At 31.4% G+C, this 6566-nt stretch overlaps 1 long non-coding RNA gene across 1 annotated transcript; it reads left to right on the top strand.

Moving 5' to 3' along the window:
* Positions 1–2093: 2093 nt before the first annotated feature.
* LOC141724507 (uncharacterized) lies at positions 2094–4369 on the top strand. The gene is made up of 3 exons (XR_012576720.1): positions 2094–2343; positions 2614–2697; positions 4228–4369. It is a non-coding gene; the product is annotated as an uncharacterized LOC141724507 (long non-coding RNA).
* The last annotated feature ends 2197 nt before the right edge of the window (positions 4370–6566 follow it).

Here is a 6566-nt window from a genome sequence, read left to right on the forward strand (position 1 = left end):
GAATCGAACCACCTAACCTCCTACTTAAAAATTTCATGTCACTGCCATTATGCTACATAACTTTTTTAGTGCAAATTAAAATTCTTAATAGATAACTTCCCCTCATTTTATCAAATTCTATTTTTTATTAGTTTAACTTTTAAAGAAATGAAATGTTAGATTATATTATTTACGTGACCACCACTTTGTTATTCAAGCAAAAAATGTATTCAAATTTTGTTGGTATCGAGAATCGAACCTGTGACTAAATTATATCTTAGAACCATGGTACTATAATGAATTTTGATATTATTTTAAAAGTTTTGTTAAAAATAATATTTTAACTTTTGAGTAAATAAAATGATAGTTTATGCAGTTCTATAGTTGCAATTTAAATTTCACTGTTAAACACACAGACACACCCACACACATATATATATATATATTATGTTTTAAAATGTATTTTAAAAAAATAAACATTTTCTAAATAGTTTATCTACCTTAAACTAAGTATCTAATATCAAAATTATCGGGGGGACCGAGAATCGAACTTTACGACAAAAATAAGTTTTTCACCACTTAAGTTATATATATGTACGAAAAGTAAAAAAAAATACATTGATGACCTTTATTCCATCTCATTTTCATTTCATATTTATTTATTGAAATTTTCATGAATGTAATTAAATTTATAAAAATGTATTATTTATTATTACGTAATTGCTATATGAACAAAAAATAAAGTTAAAATAATCATTTACCTTATTCAAAAATTAATTTCTTATAGGCGCAAGTTCGTTTGAGATTATATTTTGATATAAATACATTTACCATGTATCAAATTTCACCTTTCGTCATTTAATTCACTAATTTTAGTAAGAAAGAAACGAGATTATTAAAATAGAAAAATAATTACAATATGAACGTAATTCTGACGATAAAAATTATAATTATTAAATATAACTAAATAACGGGGTGAAGGCCTTAAATAAATATATTTTATTAATCATTACCCAAATTACCCACTAGAAGTTAAAACTGCCTAAAATACCGACCATATACTTCATTTTCAGTGGAGTAACAACTTGATACTCCAGTAGCATAGGAGTATCAAGATGATACTTCTTTTGCCAGTGGAGTATTATGCATGATACTCCTTTGTCAGTGGAGTATCAGCCCAGACAGTTGATTGTCAGTGGAGTATCAGCCGAGACACTTGATTGTCAGTAGAGTAACATGTGATATATTACTTTGTCAGTGAAGTATCATCTAATTTTTTTAAAAATTATTAAATTAAGGTTCACACTTTAATTACGGTTTAGGCTCTAGGGTTTAGTGGACCCTAAATCGTAAATCATAAATTGATTATTTATTTATTTTTTAAAATATTCCTAAACCCTAGATAAAGGAATTTTGAACCCTAGAAATATTAAAATTTGTAAAATTTTGTAAATTTTGTATATAATAAAATTATAAATTAATATTCTAATTTTAAAAAAGTAAAAAAATTACATGACGGTGGAGTATCATGCCTTCTACTCCAGTAAAAAAGGAGTATCAATAATGATACTCCACTGACAGATGAGTACCACCTGTGATACTCTACTGGAAAATGAGTAGCACCCTTATACTCCACTGAAAGTGGAGTATCATCATGATATTTAGTGGAGTATCACTAGGTATCATGTGTATTTTGGGCAAAAGGGCCTCTAAAAAAAGGTATTTTGGTTATTTTTTCATTTTATTCGCTAAAAAGGAATGAAGCAAGACTAAGTACATACTACTAGAAAGAGTAGATACGACATCGATATTTAGACATCGGCATGTAATGTACCCGATGTTAAAATCTTGTTTAACATCGGTTTAGAAATAAGCGATGTTGAATACGAATACTGACATCGGTTTCACAAAGTAAGTGTTGTCTATGTTCAGAAATTTAAAAGGCCAAATATATGCTTTTAACTTTGACATCAGTTAATTTTGTTAACCGTTGTCTGTTTTAAAAAAAATAAAAATTTACTTATCTTTCCCCCTCCCCCATTTCAGACACTTTTCCCCCCTTTAATTTTAACAAAAATATTCTCCCCCCTTTCATTTACCTCTTTGCAAAAGTATCCCCCCTCTTTCCCTCTTTACTCGCACACCCCTCGCACACCCGACTCTCTCTCTCAAACATCGATGACACCTCTCTCTTTCTCTCTATCTCGAACCTCAACTTCATCTTAAACACCACGACTCTCCGTCGTCTCTCTTCTCTTTCTTTATTTTCTTGCCACTCCCCCTAAACCCTAATTAGAAACTAGTATATAATCGACACTGAAATTGGACCTGATTAGGAACCAAATCGAACTTCAAATTGGTAAGGTTAGAACTAAATATTTGGTTTAGAGCTTGAAAAGGGCCATGGGTTTTGTTCTAAAAATATCGTCGAGTTCTTGTGTATATCCCTCTTTCTCCCTCGCTCTCTCTCCCCCCCTCTCTCTCCCTCTCTCCTATGCACACACTGTATGTGAACACACACTTACTTCTTTATTACACCCACATCTCTCTACTCCCCTCTCTCCTCTTTCTTACACATATATGTACCCTTATTTTAGGGTTTTTCAATTGATTCAATCTTTCTCTCTTTCTCAGGCTGATTTCAAAATTAGGACTTGTTTAAGTTTGGGGTTTCATTCGAGTTCAATTTGGGCCTTTATGGTTTGAATCGCGTTTAAGGTAATTCTGTCACTTGTGTTACATATGTTAATTTTTATATGTTATTGAATGTGCAATTTGATATGTTGGTTGATTTCGTGTTGAATTGTCTTTTTTGTTCATATATATGGATGTTTGTGTTATCTATATTATTGATATTAAGTTCTTCTTATTTTTCCGATTGATTGATTTTTCGTCTAAACGTTGTTGATTTAGTTGAATACTGCAATTTTATCGAACTATTGTTGATCTGAAAGTGTCGATCGTGAGATATTTCTACTTAATTAATATTGTTCAATGTTCTCAATTTGAGCAGGTGATAAGAACATTATTGTTCCTTAAAGATAATTTCCAACATTGATTGAGATTCAAATACAACATATTAACTAGTTTAGATTTGTAATATCAGTGAGTGGTGAGGGAATGAGTACACAATGGAAATAAACTAATGTCATAATAATTTAAAATAATTATTGTTAAATGTAATTTTAAATAATTTGGCTTGTTAATTTGTAATGGGAAAAAACCCTTTACAGGCCCTGCCCTCATTAAGTAACATGTGTAGAGGGAAGACAGATTTGAGAGAGATTAAAGGAAGTAGTATGAGATAATTTAGAGAGAGAAGTGATAGTTTGAATCAGATTAGGATGTTATGAAGTAGTAAGGGACTGGACTCTCTCTAATTATAGGGAGATATGGTTGGGAATAAAGAAATAAGTTCTAGAGAGAAAATTTATCATCTGTAATATTTATTAAATTACTTTTAATTATTTTTATGAAATCTCCTAAATAGGTAGAATTGAAATGACTACAAGTTGTTGTTGGACCTTGTCTATGATAATGTAATGTTAGCATTAAAAAATACTCCGCCCCACTCTCACCCTTCCATTTATGCAATTATTGCAAACTGAAGTCACTTGATCCATGGAGAAGCTATTTGGCAGTTTGTCATGTATTTTCTCTTTGGTCTGATGTTTGTCATACGTTTTAAAATTATATTCAGTATTTTTTTGTTATTTCTTCTCCTAAAATGAACACTTATGGGAGGGGAATAAATGATTTCTTTCAAGATATAATTGGAGTTACTGTTAGAGCAAAAAATTATAGAATCATATTGTGAGTTACAGACTTTTAGAAGATCTCAATAATGGATTTATGCTGTAATGATCAGAAGCATGAAACTTATGACTCATCATATTCAGAGGATATATTTGATTGAATGACCATACAATACATCTTTACAGACAACTTATTTTTCATTAAAGCACAGACTGGTGGTCATTGTTCTGAGAAAATTTACACACTATAAAAGAATATTTGCTATTTTATGAACTTTATGATTTTAACTTTACTTTTATTTTATCAATAATTTTATGTAATTTAAGTTGGGCAGGGGAAAATTTTCTTAAACAGAGATAATGCAAAATTGTGAATTATGTGATTTTCTTTCTGATACAAAAATTGTAGTAACAATGTGAGAGTAGAGTGCATTTTTATCACACCTTGGTCTATCAAGGCACCAATTAAGTGCAGGTTGAATGCTTAATGCAGCTGAACTCTTAACCACAAACAAGTTATCGGAGCTTGCTTTCTTTCTATCTAATAATAATAAGATGAAGTTTTGGAAAGAGCTGAAGGAATCAGAAGAGAATATAACGAGCTTGAAACTGTCTGGTTTATGGCTGGGTGTTTGTTTCAGGTTATTTATCTGCGTCCCTCTTTTAGAAACAAAGTATACTGCTATTCTATAATCTAGATGGTAATGTTGTGTTATTTCTATTGCAACAATATCCCTATGACATACCCACAAAAGCCTTTCCTTTTGAGATATTTCCTTTGTTGTAGTTCAATCTTGTGTTGTACATTTGCAGGTTTGCCTTACTAAGTGCTCAATAGTACATCTTAACTAAGAATCATAAAATAGTTGCTTCATGAGTTCCTTCATTTCTTTTAAGAATCCATGTACTTCGGAAAATTTAATTAAAATCTTGTTTGATAAAAAGAGAGGAAAGGAAGATTAGTACCTCTTACAATAGCTTGTCTAAAATAAATCTCATTTGGTTAGTTCTATCGACTATTAAATAATTGCAATGGGAATTAATTTGAGCATAACTTTTGTTAGTACGTAAGAAGAGAAAGGAGCTGTGATTTTTTCAACTAATATTTTCACCTACTTTTGATACTTTGACAAGATTCATCTAAATTGTACGATCAATTTTGAACTCAGAGGGTGAGTTTGGCACGAAGATGCTGTTCAATTGGTTGTAGATTGTCCATACAAGGTCGGGGATCCAATTTTTGTATGGTATGATGTTTAATTGGAAATTTGCAATTGTATAATATTCTACATTTTTTTGCTAAGCAATGGTTCCTATGCGGACGGGCCCTTCTAGGCTTTAAGTTTCATACTTTTAATATTACAAAATGTGAAAAGCCATTACTAGCTGGTACTTATTATTGGTGTGGTCCACAACCTAATTCCAAATTGCTTATAAACTATGGTTTCGTGGACGATGATAATCCTTATGAACGTATTATGATTGAGATGATTATTTTTACTTTCACCAGTGCGTAATACTCTTTTTGTTAGGGTGATTTTGGTGCATGTGAACACTAATCACACCATAATTCCAGAGAGGATTAAGCGTTACGAACAGTACAAATGGCAAGAAACCAGAGGCATTGATGAGGAACTTCTCATCCGTGAACTTCCTAAGGATGTGTGAAGGGACATAAACTGCCATCTTTGTTTGGCTTTAAAGACTAGAGTAAGTGGCTAAGTACAATGCAATAAGTTAGCACATTGTTGTACATTTTAGCTCTCATTTATGTTTTCATTTGATATATTTGTGTTGCATATCTTATATCTCCTACTAGTACTACAATTACGTTTCTGTTGGCACAATCTCTTTGGATGCAAAACATTTTCTAGCCTAGACAAAGGCGGTGCTATTCAGTACTTACCGCGTAGCCTTATTTTTAGATGTATATATTAAAAACAACCAAGCTTGACCAGGTATTGTATACTGCAAGGGTGATAGATAACAGCATTTTATATGAAAACTATACTATGCTGCAGAATTGGATTACATAATGTTGAAATATAAAAAAAAATATAGATCTGAACTAGATAATGAAATTATATGAAGTTGCCAAATATTTTACAGTGCTTGTATTTTAGCTCCCCTGACCTTCAATACTGGCTTGTAGGTTCCAATATGTGCAAGCATGGATGAACAATTGTTGGATGCTATGTGTGATCGACTTAAGCCAGTTCTTTACATTGAGAAGAGCTGTATAGTCCGTGAAGGTGATCCAGTTGATGAAATGCTTTTTGTGATGCGTGGAAAGATTTAACAATGACCACCAATATATAAACTCTTGACAAGTCCTTAGTTAAAAGAGTTTGGATAACTTAGTAATTTCATTGGTATTAGGTGGGATGTTTATTTTAGACTTGGAATGTATGACCGAATCGATTGTTGGAATATTGTATGTTAAGAAATTTGGTATCAATGTAGCTTTATGTTTCTGTTGGATGTTTTTGGTTGGATGTTACATTGTTTGGTATTTTTTTGGTTATGTAAATGCAATTGGTTCATGTGGCTGTAAAAAAGCAACAGGATGGTATGTAATTTACACCACATTAACATCACAATGGTAAATGTAAACCAATGTAAAAAATGTACAAAAGACATCATGTAAAATAATATTAATCAAAAAAGAACTAAAAAACAGATGTGAAATAGTCATTTGACATCGGTTCTGAGAAATTGACTGATGTTAAACAAAAAGATTTAACATCGGTTTCGTGAAGAACACCCACGTCTTATCCATCATTTCACATCGGGGGGCTAATTTAACCGATGTCTGATCAAACATTTCACATC

The sequence above is a fragment of the Apium graveolens genome, chromosome 5 (assembly GCF_009905375.1).
Source record: "Apium graveolens cultivar Ventura chromosome 5, ASM990537v1, whole genome shotgun sequence".
NCBI lineage: Eukaryota > Viridiplantae > Streptophyta > Magnoliopsida > Apiales > Apiaceae > Apium > Apium graveolens.